The sequence below is a fragment of the Lepus europaeus genome, unplaced genomic scaffold (assembly GCF_033115175.1).
Source record: "Lepus europaeus isolate LE1 unplaced genomic scaffold, mLepTim1.pri SCAFFOLD_37, whole genome shotgun sequence".
Taxonomy (NCBI): Eukaryota; Metazoa; Chordata; class Mammalia; order Lagomorpha; family Leporidae; genus Lepus; species Lepus europaeus.
Window position 1 is genome coordinate 1015112 of NW_026909243.1, and position 22444 is coordinate 1037555.

The following is a 22444-nucleotide window of genomic DNA, read 5'->3' on the forward strand; positions in this document are numbered from 1 at the left end:
TTTTCGAGGGAGAAAGCTAGAGGAACTGCGGCAAACAAACATGACATTTCTGTTTGAATAGATGACTTTTTATACACTTCCCTAACGAAAAGACTTTGCTTTTCTCCAAAACCATTTTATTGTGATTTTCTCGGTATATTAAACATGAATTCCACAAATGTTTGTCCAGATATGACGGGATGAAACCAGAATTATTCGGTTGTGTTTTCGCTAACTGAATTCCAGATATTGCTACAGCATCTATGTTTGTGTTTGCCAGATATTATCGACAGACTTCATTGTTTTGAATGTTTTTTATCAGGGAACATTTAATTTTGTGCTGGGAAACACTAATTGACTCCACATGGAGACACCAGCTCTACACATTCGTGTTTTCGAGGGAGAAAGCTAGAGGAACTGCGGCAAACAAACATGATATTTCTGTTTGTATAGATGACATTTTATGCACTTGCCTAAAGAAAACACTTTGTTTTCCTCCAAATCCATTTTTTTGTGATTTTCTCGATCCATTGCATACAAACTCCACACCAGTTTGTCCCGGTATGACTTTATGAAACCAGAAATATCCGGTTGTGTTTTGGCTAACTCAATCCCAGATATTGCTACAGCCTCTGTGTTTGTGTTTCCTGGATATTATCTATGGAGTTTATTGTTTTGAATGTTTTTTATCAGGGAACATTTAGTTTTGTGCTGGGAAACACTAGTTGACTCTTCATGGAGACACCAGCTCTACACATTCGTATTTTCTAGGGAGAAAGCTAGAGGAACTGCGTCAAATAAACATGACATTTCAGTTTGAATAGATGACATTTTATGCACTTGCCTAACAAAAAGACTTTGCTTCTCTCCAAAAACATTTTTACTGTGATTTTCTTGTGCATTTTATACGAATTCATCCCCTTTTTGTACGGATATGACTGGATGAAACCAGAAATATCTGGTTGTGTTTTTGCTAGCTCAATTCCAGATATTGCGACAGCCTCTGTGTTTGTGTTTTCCGGATATTATCATCCGACTTTATTGTATTGAATGTTTTTATCAGGGAGCATTTAATTTTTTACCGTAGAAACACTAACTGGTTCCATATGGAGACTCCAGCTATGCACATTCGTATTTTCTAGGGAGAAACCTAGAGGAACTGTGGCAAACAAACATGATATTTCTGTTTGTATAGATGACATTTTATGCACGTGCCTAACAAAAAGACTTTGCTTTTCTCCAAAACCATTTTTACTGTGATTCTCTCGGTCCATTGCATACGAATGCCACTCCACATTGTCCGGATATGACTGGATGAAACCAGAAATATGTGGTTGTGTTTTGGCTAAATCAATCCAAAATATTGTGAAAACTTCTGTGTTTTTTTTTCTGTATATTATCAATGGATATTATTTATTTGAATGTTTTTATCAGGGAACATTTAATTTTGTACTGTTGAAACTCTAATTGGTTCAACATGGAGAGACCAGCTCTACACATTCATAATTTTAGGGAGAAAGCTAGAGGATCTGCATCAAATAAACATGACATTTCTGTTTGTGTAGATGACATTTTATGCACTTGCCTAACGAAAAACTTTGCTTTTCTCCAAAATCATTTTATTGTGATTTTCCCTGTCCATTTCATACGAATTCCACACCACGATGTCCGGATATGACTGGTGAAACCAGAAATATCCGGTTGTGTTTTGGCTAACTCAATCTCAAATATTGTGAAATCCTCCGTGTTTTTATTTTCTGGATATTATCGATGGACTTTATTGTTTTGAATTTTTTTATCAGGGAACATTTAATTTTGTACTTGGAAACACACGCATTCCTATTTTCTAAGGAGAAAGCTAGAAGAACAACGGCAAATAAATATTATATTTCGCTTTGTATAGATGACATTTTATGCACTTGCCTAATGAAAAGACTCACTTTTCTCCAAAAACATTGTTATTGTGTTGTCCCGGTCTGTTGCATATGAACTCCACACCACTTTGTTCGTATATGACTGGATGAAACAAGAAATATCTGCTTGTGTTTTGGCTAACTCAATCCCACATATTGCGACAGCCTCTGCGTTTGTGTTTTCTGGATATTATCGATGGTCTTTAACCTTTTGAATGTTTTCTATCAGAGAACATTTAATTTTGAGCTGGGAAACAATAGTTGGTTCAACATAGAGAAACCAGCTCTACACATTCGTATTTTCTAGGGAGAAAGCAAGAGGAACTGCGGCAAACAAACTTGATATTTCTGTTTGTATAGATGACATTTTATGCACTTTCCTAATGAAAAGATTTTCCTTTTCTCAAAACCATTTTTACAGTGATTTTCTCGGTTGATTGCATACGAATTCCACACCAGTTTGTCTGGATATGACTGGATGAAACCAGAAATATCCAGTTGTGTTTTGGCTAACTCAATCCGATATTGCGACAGCCACTGTGTTTGTGTTTTCTTGATATTATCGTTGGAATTTATTGTTTTGAATGTTTTTTATCAGAGAACATTTAATTTTTTGCTTGAAACACTAATTGGTTCCACATGGAGACACCAGCTCTACACATTCGTGTTTTCTAGGGAGGAAGCTGGAGCAACTGTCTAAAGAAACATGATATTTCTGTTTGTATAGATGACATTTTATTCACTTGCCTAACGAAAAGACTTTGCTTTTCTCCAAAATCATTTTTACTGTGATTGTCTGTGTCCATTGTATACGAATTTCACAACACTTTGTCAGGATACGACTGGATGAAACCAGAAATATCCAGTTGTGTTTTGGCTAACAGTACCCCAGATTTTGCAACGGCCTCTGTGTTTGTGTTTTCTGGATATTATCGATGGACTTTATTGTTTTAAATGTTTTTTATCAGGGAACATTTAATTTTGCGCATGGAAACAGTAATTGTTTCCACATGGAGACACCAGCTGTACACATTCGTATTTTCTAGGGAGGAAGCTAGAGGAACTGCTGCAAAGAAACATGATATTTCTGTTTGTATAGATGACATTTTATGCACTAGCCAAAGGAAAAGACTTTGCTTTTCTCCATCACCATTCTTATTGTGATTTTCTTGGTCCATTGCGTATGAATTCCACACCACATTGTACAGATATGCCTGGATGAAACCAGAAATATCCGGTTGTGTTTTGGCTAACTCAATCCCAGATATTGCTACAGCCTCTGTGTTTGTGTTTTCCGGATATTATCAACGGACTTTATTGTTTTGAATGTTTTTATCAGGGAACATACAATTTTGTACCATAGAAACCCTAACTGGTTCCACATGGAGACACCAGCTCTACACATTCATATTTTCGAGGGAGAAAGCTAGAGGAACTGCGGCAAACAAACATGACATTTCTGTTTGAATAGATGACTTTTTATACACTTCCCTAATGAAAAGACTTTGCTTTTCTCCAAAACCATTTTATTGTGATTTTCTCGGTATATTAAACATGAATTCCACAAATGTTTGTCCAGATATGACGGGATGAAACCAGAATTATTCGGTTGTGTTTTCGCTAACTGAATTCCAGATATTGCTACAGCATCTATGTTTGTGTTTGCCAGATATTATCGACAGACTTCATTGTTTTGAATGTTTTTTATCAGGGAACATTTAATTTTGTGCTGGGAAACACTAATTGACTCCACATGGAGACACCAGCTCTACACATTCGTGTTTTCGAGGGAGAAAGCTAGAGGAACTGTGGCAAACAAACATGATATTTCTGTTTGTATAGATGACATTTTATGCACTTGCCTAAAGAAAACACTTTGTTTTCCTCCAAATCCATTTTTTTGTGATTTTCTCGATCCATTGCATACAAACTCCACACCAGTTTGTCCCGGTATGACTTTATGAAACCAGAAATATCCGGTTGTGTTTTGGCTAACTCAATCCCAGATATTGCTACAGCCTCTGTGTTTGTGTTTCCTGGATATTATCTATGGAGTTTATTGTTTTGAATGTTTTTTATCAGGGAACATTTAGTTTTGTGCTGGGAAACACTAGTTGACTCTTCATGGAGACACCAGCTCTACACATTCGTATTTTCTAGGGAGAAAGCTAGAGGAACTGCGTCAAATAAACATGACATTTCAGTTTGAATAGATGACTTTTTATGCACTTGCCTAACGAAAAGACTTTGCTTCTCTCCAAAAACATTTTTACTGTGATTTTCTCGGTGCATTTCATACGAATTCATCCCCTTTTTGTACGGATATGACTGGATGAAACCAGAAATATCTGGTTGTGTTTTTGCTAGCTCAATTCCAGATATTGCGACAGCCTCTGTGTTTGTGTTTTCCGGATATTATCATCCGACTTTATTGTATTGAATGTTTTTATCAGGGAGCATTTAATTTTTTACCGTAGAAACACTAACTGGTTCCATATGGAGACTCCAGCTATGCACATTCGTATTTTCTAGGGAGAAACCTAGAGGAACTGTGGCAAACAAACATGATATTTCTGTTTGTATAGATGACATTTTATGCACGTGCCTAACAAAAAGACTTTGCTTTTCTCCAAAACCATTTTTACTGTGATTCTCTCGGTCCATTGCATACGAATGCCACTCCACATTGTCCGGATATGACTGGATGAAACCAGAAATATGTGGTTGTGTTTTGGCTAAATCAATCCAAAATATTGTGAAAACTTCTGTGTTTTTTTTTTCTGTATATTATCAATGGATATTATTTATTTGAATGTTTTTATCAGGGAACATTTAATTTTGTACTGTTGAAACTCTAATTGGTTCAACATGGAGAGACCAGCTCTACACATTCATAATTTTAGGGAGAAAGCTAGAGGATCTGCATCAAATAAACATGACATTTCTGTTTGTGTAGATGACATTTTATGCACTTGCCTAACGAAAAACTTTGCTTTTCTCCAAAATCATTTTATTGTGATTTTCCCTGTCCATTTCATACGAATTCCACACCACGATGTCCGGATATGACTGGTGAAACCAGAAATATCCGGTTGTGTTTTGGCTAACTCAATCTCAAATATTGTGAAATCCTCCGTGTTTTTATTTTCTGGATATTATCGATGGACTTTATTGTTTTGAATTTTTTTATCAGGGAACATTTAATTTTGTACTTGGAAACACACGCATTCCTATTTTCTAAGGAGAAAGCTAGAAGAACAACGGCAAATAAATATTATATTTCGGTTTGTATAGATGACATTTTATGCACTTGCCTAATGAAAAGACTCACTTTTCTCCAAAAACATTGTTATTGTGTTGTCCCGGTCTGTTGCATATGAACTCCACACCACTTTGTTCGTATATGACTGGATGAAACAAGAAATATCTGCTTGTGTTTTGGCTAACTCAATCCCACATATTGCGACAGCCTCTGCGTTTGTGTTTTCTGGATATTATCGATGGTCTTTAACCTTTTGAATGTTTTCTATCAGAGAACATTTAATTTTGAGCTGGGAAACAATAGTTGGTTCAACATAGAGAAACCAGCTCTACACATTCGTATTTTCTAGGGAGAAAGCAAGAGGAACTGCGGCAAACAAACTTGATATTTCTGTTTGTATAGATGACATTTTATGCACTTTCCTAATGAAAAGATTTTCCTTTTCTCAAAACCATTTTTACAGTGATTTTCTCGGTTGATTGCATACGAATTCCACACCAGTTTGTCTGGATATGACTGGATGAAACCAGAAATATCCAGTTGTGTTTTGGCTAACTCAATCCGATATTGCGACAGCCACTGTGTTTGTGTTTTCTTGATATTATCGTTGGAATTTATTGTTTTGAATGTTTTTTATCAGAGAACATTTAATTTTTTGCTTGAAACACTAATTGGTTCCACATGGAGACACCAGCTCTACACATTCGTGTTTTCTAGGGAGGAAGCTGGAGCAACTGTCTAAAGAAACATGATATTTCTGTTTGTATAGATGACATTTTATTCACTTGCCTAACGAAAAGACTTTGCTTTTCTCCAAAATCATTTTTACTGTGATTGTCTGTGTCCATTGTATACGAATTTCACAACACTTTGTCAGGATACGACTGGATGAAACCAGAAATATCCAGTTGTGTTTTGGCTAACAGTACCCCAGATTTTGCAACGGCCTCTGTGTTTGTGTTTTCTGGATATTATCGATGGACTTTATTGTTTTAAATGTTTTTTATCAGGGAACATTTAATTTTGCGCATGGAAACAGTAATTGTTTCCACATGGAGACACCAGCTGTACACATTCGTATTTTCTAGGGAGGAAGCTAGAGGAACTGCTGCAAAGAAACATGATATTTCTGTTTGTATAGATGACATTTTATGCACTAGCCAAAGGAAAAGACTTTGCTTTTCTCCATCACCATTCTTATTGTGATTTTCTTGGTCCATTGCGTATGAATTCCACACCACATTGTACAGATATGCCTGGATGAAACCAGAAATATCCGGTTGTGTTTTGGCTAACTCAATCCCAGATATTGCTACAGCCTCTGTGTTTGTGTTTTCCGGATATTATCAACGGACTTTATTGTTTTGAATGTTTTTATCAGGGAACATACAATTTTGTACCATAGAAACCCTAACTGGTTCCACATGGAGACACCAGCTCTACACATTCATATTTTCGAGGGAGAAAGCTAGAGGAACTGCGGCAAACAAACATGACATTTCTGTTTGAATAGATGACTTTTTATACACTTCCCTAACGAAAAGACTTTGCTTTTCTCCAAAACCATTTTATTGTGATTTTCTCGGTATATTAAACATGAATTCCACAAATGTTTGTCCAGATATGACGGGATGAAACCAGAATTATTCGGTTGTGTTTTCGCTAACTGAATTCCAGATATTGCTACAGCATCTATGTTTGTGTTTGCCAGATATTATCGACAGACTTCATTGTTTTGAATGTTTTTTATCAGGGAACATTTAATTTTGTGCTGGGAAACACTAATTGACTCCACATGGAGACACCAGCTCTACACATTCGTGTTTTCGAGGGAGAAAGCTAGAGGAACTGCGGCAAACAAACATGATATTTCTGTTTGTATAGATGACATTTTATGCACTTGCCTAAAGAAAACACTTTGTTTTCCTCCAAATCCATTTTTTTGTGATTTTCTCGATCCATTGCATACAAACTCCACACCAGTTTGTCCCGGTATGACTTTATGAAACCAGAAATATCCGGTTGTGTTTTGGCTAACTCAATCCCAGATATTGCTACAGCCTCTGTGTTTGTGTTTCCTGGATATTATCTATGGAGTTTATTGTTTTGAATGTTTTTTATCAGGGAACATTTAGTTTTGTGCTGAGAAACACTAGTTGACTCTTCATGGAGACACCAGCTCTACACATTCGTATTTTCTAGGGAGAAAGCTAGAGGAACTGCGTCAAATAAACATGACATTTCAGTTTGAATAGATGACGTTTTATGCACTTGCCTAACGAAAAGACTTTGCTTCTCTCCAAAAACATTTTTACTGTGATTTTCTCGGTGCATTTTATACGAATTCATCCCCTTTTTGTACGGATATGACTGGATGAAACCAGAAATATCTGGTTGTGTTTTTGCTAGCTCAATTCCAGATATTGCGACAGCCTCTGTGTTTGTGTTTTCCGGATATTATCATCCGACTTTATTGTATTGAATGTTTTTATCAGGGAGCATTTAATTTTTTACCGTAGAAACACTAACTGGTTCCATATGGAGACTCCAGCTATGCACATTCGTATTTTCTAGGGAGAAACCTAGAGGAACTGTGGCAAACAAACATGATATTTCTGTTTGTATAGATGACATTTTATGCACGTGCCTAACAAAAAGACTTTGCTTTTCTCCAAAACCATTTTTACTGTGATTCTCTCGGTCCATTGCATACGAATGCCACTCCACATTGTCCGGATATGACTGGATGAAACCAGAAATATGTGGTTGTGTTTTGGCTAAATCAATCCAAAATATTGTGAAAACTTCTGTGTTTTTTTTTTCTGTATATTATCAATGGATATTATTTATTTGAATGTTTTTATCAGGGAACATTTAATTTTGTACTGTTGAAACTCTAATTGGTTCAACATGGAGAGACCAGCTCTACACATTCATAATTTTAGGGAGAAAGCTAGAGGATCTGCATCAAATAAACATGACATTTCTGTTTGTGTAGATGACATTTTATGCACTTGCCTAACGAAAAACTTTGCTTTTCTCCAAAATCATTTTATTGTGATTTTCCCTGTCCATTTCATACGAATTCCACACCACGATGTCCGGATATGACTGGTGAAACCAGAAATATCCGGTTGTGTTTTGGCTAACTCAATCTCAAATATTGTGAAATCCTCCGTGTTTTTATTTTCTGGATATTATCGATGGACTTTATTGTTTTGAATTTTTTTATCAGGGAACATTTAATTTTGTACTTGGAAACACACGCATTCCTATTTTCTAAGGAGAAAGCTAGAAGAACAACGGCAAATAAATATTATATTTCGGTTTGTATAGATGACATTTTATGCACTTGCCTAATGAAAAGACTCACTTTTCTCCAAAAACATTGTTATTGTGTTGTCCCGGTCTGTTGCATATGAACTCCACACCACTTTGTTCGTATATGACTGGATGAAACAAGAAATATCTGCTTGTGTTTTGGCTAACTCAATCCCACATATTGCGACAGCCTCTGCGTTTGTGTTTTCTGGATATTATCGATGGTCTTTAACCTTTTGAATGTTTTCTATCAGAGAACATTTAATTTTGAGCTGGGAAACAATAGTTGGTTCAACATAGAGAAACCAGCTCTACACATTCGTATTTTCTAGGGAGAAAGCAAGAGGAACTGCGGCAAACAAACTTGATATTTCTGTTTGTATAGATGACATTTTATGCACTTTCCTAATGAAAAGATTTTCCTTTTCTCAAAACCATTTTTACAGTGATTTTCTCGGTTGATTGCATACGAATTCCACACCAGTTTGTCTGGATATGACTGGATGAAACCAGAAATATCCAGTTGTGTTTTGGCTAACTCAATCCGATATTGCGACAGCCACTGTGTTTGTGTTTTCTTGATATTATCGTTGGAATTTATTGTTTTGAATGTTTTTTATCAGAGAACATTTAATTTTTTGCTTGAAACACTAATTGGTTCCACATGGAGACACCAGCTCTACACATTCGTGTTTTCTAGGGAGGAAGCTGGAGCAACTGTCTAAAGAAACATGATATTTCTGTTTGTATAGATGACATTTTATTCACTTGCCTAACGAAAAGACTTTGCTTTTCTCCAAAATCAGTTTTACTGTGATTGTCTGTGTCCATTGTATACGAATTTCACAACACTTTGTCAGGATACGACTGGATGAAACCAGAAATATCCAGTTGTGTTTTGGCTAACAGTACCCCAGATTTTGCAACGGCCTCTGTGTTTGTGTTTTCTGGATATTATCGATGGACTTTATTGTTTTAAATGTTTTTTATCAGGGAACATTTAATTTTGCGCATGGAAACAGTAATTGTTTCCACATGGAGACACCAGCTGTACACATTCGTATTTTCTAGGGAGGAAGCTAGAGGAACTGCTGCAAAGAAACATGATATTTCTGTTTGTATAGATGACATTTTATGCACTAGCCAAAGGAAAAGACTTTGCTTTTCTCCATCACCATTCTTATTGTGATTTTCTTGGTCCATTGCGTATGAATTCCACACCACATTGTACAGATATGCCTGGATGAAACCAGAAATATCCGGTTGTGTTTTGGCTAACTCAATCCCAGATATTGCTACAGCCTCTGTGTTTGTGTTTTCCGGATATTATCAACGGACTTTATTGTTTTGAATGTTTTTATCAGGGAACATACAATTTTGTACCATAGAAACCCTAACTGGTTCCACATGGAGACACCAGCTCTACACATTCATATTTTCGAGGGAGAAAGCTAGAGGAACTGCGGCAAACAAACATGACATTTCTGTTTGAATAGATGACTTTTTATACACTTCCCTAACGAAAAGACTTTGCTTTTCTCCAAAACCATTTTATTGTGATTTTCTCGGTATATTAAACATGAATTCCACAAATGTTTGTCCAGATATGACGGGATGAAACCAGAATTATTCGGTTGTGTTTTCGCTAACTGAATTCCAGATATTGCTACAGCATCTATGTTTGTGTTTGCCAGATATTATCGACAGACTTCATTGTTTTGAATGTTTTTTATCAGGGAACATTTAATTTTGTGCTGGGAAACACTAATTGACTCCACATGGAGACACCAGCTCTACACATTCGTGTTTTCGAGGGAGAAAGCTAGAGGAACTGCGGCAAACAAACATGATATTTCTGTTTGTATAGATGACATTTTATGCACTTGCCTAAAGAAAACACTTTGTTTTCCTCCAAATCCATTTTTTTGTGATTTTCTCGATCCATTGCATACAAACTCCACACCAGTTTGTCCCGGTATGACTTTATGAAACCAGAAATATCCGGTTGTGTTTTGGCTAACTCAATCCCAGATATTGCTACAGCCTCTGTGTTTGTGTTTCCTGGATATTATCTATGGAGTTTATTGTTTTGAATGTTTTTTATCAGGGAACATTTAGTTTTGTGCTGAGAAACACTAGTTGACTCTTCATGGAGACACCAGCTCTACACATTCGTATTTTCTAGGGAGAAAGCTAGAGGAACTGCGTCAAATAAACATGACATTTCAGTTTGAATAGATGACGTTTTATGCACTTGCCTAACGAAAAGACTTTGCTTCTCTCCAAAAACATTTTTACTGTGATTTTCTCGGTGCATTTTATACGAATTCATCCCCTTTTTGTACGGATATGACTGGATGAAACCAGAAATATCTGGTTGTGTTTTTGCTAGCTCAATTCCAGATATTGCGACAGCCTCTGTGTTTGTGTTTTCCGGATATTATCATCCGACTTTATTGTATTGAATGTTTTTATCAGGGAGCATTTAATTTTTTACCGTAGAAACACTAACTGGTTCCATATGGAGACTCCAGCTATGCACATTCGTATTTTCTAGGGAGAAACCTAGAGGAACTGTGGCAAACAAACATGATATTTCTGTTTGTATAGATGACATTTTATGCACGTGCCTAACAAAAAGACTTTGCTTTTCTCCAAAACCATTTTTACTGTGATTCTCTCGGTCCATTGCATACGAATGCCACTCCACATTGTCCGGATATGACTGGATGAAACCAGAAATATGTGGTTGTGTTTTGGCTAAATCAATCCAAAATATTGTGAAAACTTCTGTGTTTTTTTTTTCTGTATATTATCAATGGATATTATTTATTTGAATGTTTTTATCAGGGAACATTTAATTTTGTACTGTTGAAACTCTAATTGGTTCAACATGGAGAGACCAGCTCTACACATTCATAATTTTAGGGAGAAAGCTAGAGGATCTGCATCAAATAAACATGACATTTCTGTTTGTGTAGATGACATTTTATGCACTTGCCTAACGAAAAACTTTGCTTTTCTCCAAAATCATTTTATTGTGATTTTCCCTGTCCATTTCATACGAATTCCACACCACGATGTCCGGATATGACTGGTGAAACCAGAAATATCCGGTTGTGTTTTGGCTAACTCAATCTCAAATATTGTGAAATCCTCCGTGTTTTTATTTTCTGGATATTATCGATGGACTTTATTGTTTTGAATTTTTTTATCAGGGAACATTTAATTTTGTACTTGGAAACACACGCATTCCTATTTTCTAAGGAGAAAGCTAGAAGAACAACGGCAAATAAATATTATATTTCGGTTTGTATAGATGACATTTTATGCACTTGCCTAATGAAAAGACTCACTTTTCTCCAAAAACATTGTTATTGTGTTGTCCCGGTCTGTTGCATATGAACTCCACACCACTTTGTTCGTATATGACTGGATGAAACAAGAAATATCTGCTTGTGTTTTGGCTAACTCAATCCCACATATTGCGACAGCCTCTGCGTTTGTGTTTTCTGGATATTATCGATGGTCTTTAACCTTTTGAATGTTTTCTATCAGAGAACATTTAATTTTGAGCTGGGAAACAATAGTTGGTTCAACATAGAGAAACCAGCTCTACACATTCGTATTTTCTAGGGAGAAAGCAAGAGGAACTGCGGCAAACAAACTTGATATTTCTGTTTGTATAGATGACATTTTATGCACTTTCCTAATGAAAAGATTTTCCTTTTCTCAAAACCATTTTTACAGTGATTTTCTCGGTTGATTGCATACGAATTCCACACCAGTTTGTCTGGATATGACTGGATGAAACCAGAAATATCCAGTTGTGTTTTGGCTAACTCAATCCGATATTGCGACAGCCACTGTGTTTGTGTTTTCTTGATATTATCGTTGGAATTTATTGTTTTGAATGTTTTTTATCAGAGAACATTTAATTTTTTGCTTGAAACACTAATTGGTTCCACATGGAGACACCAGCTCTACACATTCGTGTTTTCTAGGGAGGAAGCTGGAGCAACTGTCTAAAGAAACATGATATTTCTGTTTGTATAGATGACATTTTATTCACTTGCCTAACGAAAAGACTTTGCTTTTCTCCAAAATCATTTTTACTGTGATTGTCTGTGTCCATTGTATACGAATTTCACAACACTTTGTCAGGATACGACTGGATGAAACCAGAAATATCCAGTTGTGTTTTGGCTAACAGTACCCCAGATTTTGCAACGGCCTCTGTGTTTGTGTTTTCTGGATATTATCGATGGACTTTATTGTTTTAAATGTTTTTTATCAGGGAACATTTAATTTTGCGCATGGAAACAGTAATTGTTTCCACATGGAGACACCAGCTGTACACATTCGTATTTTCTAGGGAGGAAGCTAGAGGAACTGCTGCAAAGAAACATGATATTTCTGTTTGTATAGATGACATTTTATGCACTAGCCAAAGGAAAAGACTTTGCTTTTCTCCATCACCATTCTTATTGTGATTTTCTTGGTCCATTGCGTATGAATTCCACACCACATTGTACAGATATGCCTGGATGAAACCAGAAATATCCGGTTGTGTTTTGGCTAACTCAATCCCAGATATTGCTACAGCCTCTGTGTTTGTGTTTTCCGGATATTATCAACGGACTTTATTGTTTTGAATGTTTTTATCAGGGAACATACAATTTTGTACCATAGAAACCCTAACTGGTTCCACATGGAGACACCAGCTCTACACATTCATATTTTCGAGGGAGAAAGCTAGAGGAACTGCGGCAAACAAACATGACATTTCTGTTTGAATAGATGACTTTTTATACACTTCCCTAACGAAAAGACTTTGCTTTTCTCCAAAACCATTTTATTGTGATTTTCTCGGTATATTAAACATGAATTCCACAAATGTTTGTCCAGATATGACGGGATGAAACCAGAATTATTCGGTTGTGTTTTCGCTAACTGAATTCCAGATATTGCTACAGCATCTATGTTTGTGTTTGCCAGATATTATCGACAGACTTCATTGTTTTGAATGTTTTTTATCAGGGAACATTTAATTTTGTGCTGGGAAACACTAATTGACTCCACATGGAGACACCAGCTCTACACATTCGTGTTTTCGAGGGAGAAAGCTAGAGGAACTGCGGCAAACAAACATGATATTTCTGTTTGTATAGATGACATTTTATGCACTTGCCTAAAGAAAACACTTTGTTTTCCTCCAAATCCATTTTTTTGTGATTTTCTCGATCCATTGCATACAAACTCCACACCAGTTTGTCCCGGTATGACTTTATGAAACCAGAAATATCCGGTTGTGTTTTGGCTAACTCAATCCCAGATATTGCTACAGCCTCTGTGTTTGTGTTTCCTGGATATTATCTATGGAGTTTATTGTTTTGAATGTTTTTTATCAGGGAACATTTAGTTTTGTGCTGGGAAACACTAGTTGACTCTTCATGGAGACACCAGCTCTACACATTCGTATTTTCTAGGGAGAAAGCTAGAGGAACTGCGTCAAATAAACATGACATTTCAGTTTGAATAGATGACATTTTATGCACTTGCCTAACGAAAAGACTTTGCTTCTCTCCAAAAACATTTTTACTGTGATTTTCTCGGTGCATTTTATACGAATTCATCCCCTTTTTGTACGGATATGACTGGATGAAACCAGAAATATCTGGTTGTGTTTTTGCTAGCTCAATTCCAGATATTGCGACAGCCTCTGTGTTTGTGTTTTCCGGATATTATCATCCGACTTTATTGTATTGAATGTTTTTATCAGGGAGCATTTAATTTTTTACCGTAGAAACACTAACTGGTTCCATATGGAGACTCCAGCTATGCACATTCGTATTTTCTAGGGAGAAACCTAGAGGAACTGTGGCAAACAAACATGATATTTCTGTTTGTATAGATGACATTTTATGCACGTGCCTAACAAAAAGACTTTGCTTTTCTCCAAAACCATTTTTACTGTGATTCTCTCGGTCCATTGCATACGAATGCCACTCCACATTGTCCGGATATGACTGGATGAAACCAGAAATATGTGGTTGTGTTTTGGCTAAATCAATCCAAAATATTGTGAAAACTTCTGTGTTTTTTTTTTTTCTGTATATTATCAATGGATATTATTTATTTGAATGTTTTTATCAGGAAACATTTAATTTTGTACTGTTGAAACTCTAATTGGTTCAACATGGAGAGACCAGCTCTACACATTCATAATTTTAGGGAGAAAGCTAGAGGATCTGCATCAAATAAACATGACATTTCTGTTTGTGTAGATGACATTTTATGCACTTGCCTAACGAAAAACTTTGCTTTTCTCCAAAATCATTTTATTGTGATTTTCCCTGTCCATTTCATACGAATTCCACACCACGATGTCCGGATATGACTGGTGAAACCAGAAATATCCGGTTGTGTTTTGGCTAACTCAATCTCAAATATTGTGAAATCCTCCGTGTTTTTATTTTCTGGATATTATCGATGGACTTTATTGTTTTGAATTTTTTTATCAGGGAACATTTAATTTTGTACTTGGAAACACACGCATTCCTATTTTCTAAGGAGAAAGCTAGAAGAACAACGGCAAATAAATATTATATTTCGGTTTGTATAGATGACATTTTATGCACTTGCCTAATGAAAAGACTCACTTTTCTCCAAAAACATTGTTATTGTGTTGTCCCGGTCTGTTGCATATGAACTCCACACCACTTTGTTCGTATATGACTGGATGAAACAAGAAATATCTGCTTGTGTTTTGGCTAACTCAATCCCACATATTGCGACAGCCTCTGCGTTTGTGTTTTCTGGATATTATCGATGGTCTTTAACCTTTTGAATGTTTTCTATCAGAGAACATTTAATTTTGAGCTGGGAAACAATAGTTGGTTCAACATAGAGAAACCAGCTCTACACATTCGTATTTTCTAGGGAGAAAGCAAGAGGAACTGCGGCAAACAAACTTGATATTTCTGTTTGTATAGATGACATTTTATGCACTTTCCTAATGAAAAGATTTTCCTTTTCTCAAAACCATTTTTACAGTGATTTTCTCGGTTGATTGCATACGAATTCCACACCAGTTTGTCTGGATATGACTGGATGAAACCAGAAATATCCAGTTGTGTTTTGGCTAACTCAATCCGATATTGCGACAGCCACTGTGTTTGTGTTTTCTTGATATTATCGTTGGAATTTATTGTTTTGAATGTTTTTTATCAGAGAACATTTAATTTTTTGCTTGAAACACTAATTGGTTCCACATGGAGACACCAGCTCTACACATTCGTGTTTTCTAGGGAGGAAGCTGGAGCAACTGTCTAAAGAAACATGATATTTCTGTTTGTATAGATGACATTTTATTCACTTGCCTAACGAAAAGACTTTGCTTTTCTCCAAAATCAGTTTTACTGTGATTGTCTGTGTCCATTGTATACGAATTTCACAACACTTTGTCAGGATACGACTGGATGAAACCAGAAATATCCAGTTGTGTTTTGGCTAACAGTACCCCAGATTTTGCAACGGCCTCTGTGTTTGTGTTTTCTGGATATTATCGATGGACTTTATTGTTTTAAATGTTTTTTATCAGGGAACATTTAATTTTGCGCATGGAAACAGTAATTGTTTCCACATGGAGACACCAGCTGTACACATTCGTATTTTCTAGGGAGGAAGCTAGAGGAACTGCTGCAAAGAAACATGATATTTCTGTTTGTATAGATGACATTTTATGCACTAGCCAAAGGAAAAGACTTTGCTTTTCTCCATCACCATTCTTATTGTGATTTTCTTGGTCCATTGCGTATGAATTCCACACCACATTGTACAGATATGCCTGGATGAAACCAGAAATATCCGGTTGTGTTTTGGCTAACTCAATCCCAGATATTGCTACAGCCTCTGTGTTTGTGTTTTCCGGATATTATCAACGGACTTTATTGTTTTGAATGTTTTTATCAGGGAACATACAATTTTGTACCATAGAAACCCTAACTGGTTCCACATGGAGACACCAGCTCTACACATTCATATTTTCGAGGGAGAAAGCTAGAGGAACTGCGGCAAACAAACATGACATTTCTGTTTGAATAGATGACTTTTTATACACTTCCCTAACGAAAAGACTTTGCTTTTCTCCAAAACCATTTTATTGTGATTTTCTCGGTATATTAAACATGAATTCCACAAATGTTTGTCCAGATATGACGGGATGAAACCAGAATTATTCGGTTGTGTTTTCGCTAACTGAATTCCAGATATTGCTACAGCATCTATGTTTGTGTTTGCCAGATATTATCGACAGACTTCACTGTTTTGAATGTTTTTTATCAGGGAACATTTAATTTTGTGCTGGGAAACACTAATTGACTCCACATGGAGACACCAGCTCTACACATTCGTGTTTTCGAGGGAGAAAGCTAGAGGAACTGCGGCAAACAAACATGATATTTCTGTTTGTATAGATGACATTTTATGCACTTGCCTAAAGAAAACACTTTGTTTTCCTCCAAATCCATTTTTTTGTGATTTTCTCGATCCATTGCATACAAACTCCACACCAGTTTGTCCCGGTATGACTTTATGAAACCAGAAATATCCGGTTGTGTTTTGGCTAACTCAATCCCAGATATTGCTACAGCCTCTGTGTTTGTGTTTCCTGGATATTATCTATGGAGTTTATTGTTTTGAATGTTTTTTATCAGGGAACATTTAGTTTTGTGCTGGGAAACACTAGTTGACTCTTCATGGAGACACCAGCTCTACACATTCGTATTTTCTAGGGAGAAAGCTAGAGGAACTGCGTCAAATAAACATGACATTTCAGTTTGAATAGATGACATTTTATGCACTTGCCTAACGAAAAGACTTTGCTTCTCTCCAAAAACATTTTTACTGTGATTTTCTCGGTGCATTTTATACGAATTCATCCCCTTTTTGTACGGATATGACTGGATGAAACCAGAAATATCTGGTTGTGTTTTTGCTAGCTCAATTCCAGATATTGCGACAGCCTCTGTGTTTGTGTTTTCCGGATATTATCATCCGACTTTATTGTATTGAATGTTTTTATCAGGGAGCATTTAATTTTTTACCGTAGAAACACTAACTGGTTCCATATGGAGACTCCAGCTATGCACATTCGTATTTTCTAGGGAGAAACCTAGAGGAACTGTGGCAAACAAACATGATATTTCTGTTTGTATAGATGACATTTTATGCACGTGCCTAACAAAAAGACTTTGCTTTTCTCCAAAACCATTTTTACTGTGATTCTCTCGGTCCATTGCATACGAATGCCACTCCACATTGTCCGGATATGACTGGATGAAACCAGAAATATGTGGTTGTGTTTTGGCTAAATCAATCCAAAATATTGTGAAAACTTCTGTGTTTTTTTTTTTTCTGTATATTATCAATGGATATTATTTATTTGAATGTTTTTATCAGGAAACATTTAATTTTGTACTGTTGAAACTCTAATTGGTTCAACATGGAGAGACCAGCTCTACACATTCATAATTTTAGGGAGAAAGCTAGAGGATCTGCATCAAATAAACATGACATTTCTGTTTGTGTAGATGACATTTTATGCACTTGCCTAACGAAAAACTTTGCTTTTCTCCAAAATCATTTTATTGTGATTTTCCCTGTCCATTTCATACGAATTCCACACCACGATGTCCGGATATGACTGGTGAAACCAGAAATATCCGGTTGTGTTTTGGCTAACTCAATCTCAAATATTGTGAAATCCTCCGTGTTTTTATTTTCTGGATATTATCGATGGACTTTATTGTTTTGAATTTTTTTATCAGGGAACATTTAATTTTGTACTTGGAAACACACGCATTCCTATTTTCTAAGGAGAAAGCTAGAAGAACAACGGCAAATAAATATTATATTTCGGTTTGTATAGATGACATTTTATGCACTTGCCTAATGAAAAGACTCACTTTTCTCCAAAAACATTGTTATTGTGTTGTCCCGGTCTGTTGCATATGAACTCCACACCACTTTGTTCGTATATGACTGGATGAAACAAGAAATATCTGCTTGTGTTTTGGCTAACTCAATCCCACATATTGCGACAGCCTCTGCGTTTGTGTTTTCTGGATATTATCGATGGTCTTTAACCTTTTGAATGTTTTCTATCAGAGAACATTTAATTTTGAGCTGGGAAACAATAGTTGGTTCAACATAGAGAAACCAGCTCTACACATTCGTATTTTCTAGGGAGAAAGCAAGAGGAACTGCGGCAAACAAACTTGATATTTCTGTTTGTATAGATGACATTTTATGCACTTTCCTAATGAAAAGATTTTCCTTTTCTCAAAACCATTTTTACAGTGATTTTCTCGGTTGATTGCATACGAATTCCACATCAGTTTGTCTGGATATGACTGGATGAAACCAGAAATATCCAGTTGTGTTTTGGCTAACTCAATCCGATATTGCGACAGCCACTGTGTTTGTGTTTTCTTGATATTATCGTTGGAATTTATTGTTTTGAATGTTTTTTATCAGAGAACATTTAATTTTTTGCTTGAAACACTAATTGGTTCCACATGGAGACACCAGCTCTACACATTCGTGTTTTCTAGGGAGGAAGCTGGAGCAACTGTCTAAAGAAACATGATATTTCTGTTTGTATAGATGACATTTTATTCACTTGCCTAACGAAAAGACTTTGCTTTTCTCCAAAATCATTTTTACTGTGATTGTCTGTGTCCATTGTATACGAATTTCACAACACTTTGTCAGGATACGACTGGATGAAACCAGAAATATCCAGTTGTGTTTTGGCTAACAGTACCCCAGATTTTGCAACGGCCTCTGTGTTTGTGTTTTCTGGATATTATCGATGGACTTTATTGTTTTAAATGTTTTTTATCAGGGAACATTTAATTTTGCGCATGGAAACAGTAATTGTTTCCACATGGAGACACCAGCTGTACACATTCGTATTTTCTAGGGAGGAAGCTAGAGGAACTGCTGCAAAGAAACATGATATTTCTGTTTGTATAGATGACATTTTATGCACTAGCCAAAGGAAAAGACTTTGCTTTTCTCCATCACCATTCTTATTGTGATTTTCTTGGTCCATTGCGTATGAATTCCACACCACATTGTACAGATATGCCTGGATGAAACCAGAAATATCCGGTTGTGTTTTGGCTAACTCAATCCCAGATATTGCTACAGCCTCTGTGTTTGTGTTTTCCGGATATTATCAACGGACTTTATTGTTTTGAATGTTTTTATCAGGGAACATACAATTTTGTACCATAGAAACCCTAACTGGTTCCACATGGAGACACCAGCTCTACACATTCATATTTTCGAGGGAGAAAGCTAGAGGAACTGCGGCAAACAAACATGACATTTCTGTTTGAATAGATGACTTTTTATACACTTCCCTAACGAAAAGACTTTGCTTTTCTCCAAAACCATTTTATTGTGATTTTCTCGGTATATTAAACATGAATTCCACAAATGTTTGTCCAGATATGACGGGATGAAACCAGAATTATTCGGTTGTGTTTTCGCTAACTGAATTCCAGATATTGCTACAGCATCTATGTTTGTGTTTGCCAGATATTATCGACAGACTTCACTGTTTTGAATGTTTTTTATCAGGGAACATTTAATTTTGTGCTGGGAAACACTAATTGACTCCACATGGAGACACCAGCTCTACACATTCGTGTTTTCGAGGGAGAAAGCTAGAGGAACTGCGGCAAACAAACATGATATTTCTGTTTGTATAGATGACATTTTATGCACTTGCCTAAAGAAAACACTTTGTTTTCCTCCAAATCCATTTTTTTGTGATTTTCTCGATCCATTGCATACAAACTCCACACCAGTTTGTCCCGGTATGACTTTATGAAACCAGAAATATCCGGTTGTGTTTTGGCTAACTCAATCCCAGATATTGCTACAGCCTCTGTGTTTGTGTTTCCTGGATATTATCTATGGAGTTTATTGTTTTGAATGTTTTTTATCAGGGAACATTTAGTTTTGTGCTGAGAAACACTAGTTGACTCTTCATGGAGACACCAGCTCTACACATTCGTATTTTCTAGGGAGAAAGCTAGAGGAACTGCGTCAAATAAACATGACATTTCAGTTTGAATAGATGACGTTTTATGCACTTGCCTAACGAAAAGACTTTGCTTCTCTCCAAAAACATTTTTACTGTGATTTTCTCGGTGCATTTTATACGAATTCATCCCCTTTTTGTACGGATATGACTGGATGAAACCAGAAATATCTGGTTGTGTTTTTGCTAGCTCAATTCCAGATATTGCGACAGCCTCTGTGTTTGTGTTTTCCGGATATTATCATCCGACTTTATTGTATTGAATGTTTTTATCAGGGAGCATTTAATTTTTTACCGTAGAAACACTAACTGGTTCCATATGGAGACTCCAGCTATGCACATTCGTATTTTCTAGGGAGAAACCTAGAGGAACTGTGGCAAACAAACATGATATTTCTGTTTGTATAGATGACATTTTATGCACGTGCCTAACAAAAAGACTTTGCTTTTCTCCAAAACCATTTTTACTGTGATTCTCTCGGTCCATTGCATACGAATGCCACTCCACATTGTCCGGATATGACTGGATGAAACCAGAAATATGTGGTTGTGTTTTGGCTAAATCAATCCAAAATATTGTGAAAACTTCTGTGTTTTTTTTTTCTGTATATTATCAATGGATATTATTTATTTGAATGTTTTTATCAGGGAACATTTAATTTTGTACTGTTGAAACTCTAATTGGTTCAACATGGAGAGACCAGCTCTACACATTCATAATTTTAGGGAGAAAGCTAGAGGATCTGCATCAAATAAACATGACATTTCTGTTTGTGTAGATGACATTTTATGCACTTGCCTAACGAAAAACTTTGCTTTTCTCCAAAATCATTTTATTGTGATTTTCCCTGTCCATTTCATACGAATTCCACACCACGATGTCCGGATATGACTGGTGAAACCAGAAATATCCGGTTGTGTTTTGGCTAACTCAATCTCAAATATTGTGAAATCCTCCGTGTTTTTATTTTCTGGATATTATCGATGGACTTTATTGTTTTGAATTTTTTTATCAGGGAACATTTAATTTTGTACTTGGAAACACACGCATTCCTATTTTCTAAGGAGAAAGCTAGAAGAACAACGGCAAATAAATATTATATTTCGGTTTGTATAGATGACATTTTATGCACTTGCCTAATGAAAAGACTCACTTTTCTCCAAAAACATTGTTATTGTGTTGTCCCGGTCTGTTGCATATGAACTCCACACCACTTTGTTCGTATATGACTGGATGAAACAAGAAATATCTGCTTGTGTTTTGGCTAACTCAATCCCACATATTGCGACAGCCTCTGCGTTTGTGTTTTCTGGATATTATCGATGGTCTTTAACCTTTTGAATGTTTTCTATCAGAGAACATTTAATTTTGAGCTGGGAAACAATAGTTGGTTCAACATAGAGAAACCAGCTCTACACATTCGTATTTTCTAGGGAGAAAGCAAGAGGAACTGCGGCAAACAAACTTGATATTTCTGTTTGTATAGATGACATTTTATGCACTTTCCTAATGAAAAGATTTTCCTTTTCTCAAAACCATTTTTACAGTGATTTTCTCGGTTGATTGCATACGAATTCCACACCAGTTTGTCTGGATATGACTGGATGAAACCAGAAATATCCAGTTGTGTTTTGGCTAACTCAATCCGATATTGCGACAGCCACTGTGTTTGTGTTTTCTTGATATTATCGTTGGAATTTATTGTTTTGAATGTTTTTTATCAGAGAACATTTAATTTTTTGCTTGAAACACTAATTGGTTCCACATGGAGACACCAGCTCTACACATTCGTGTTTTCTAGGGAGGAAGCTGGAGCAACTGTCTAAAGAAACATGATATTTCTGTTTGTA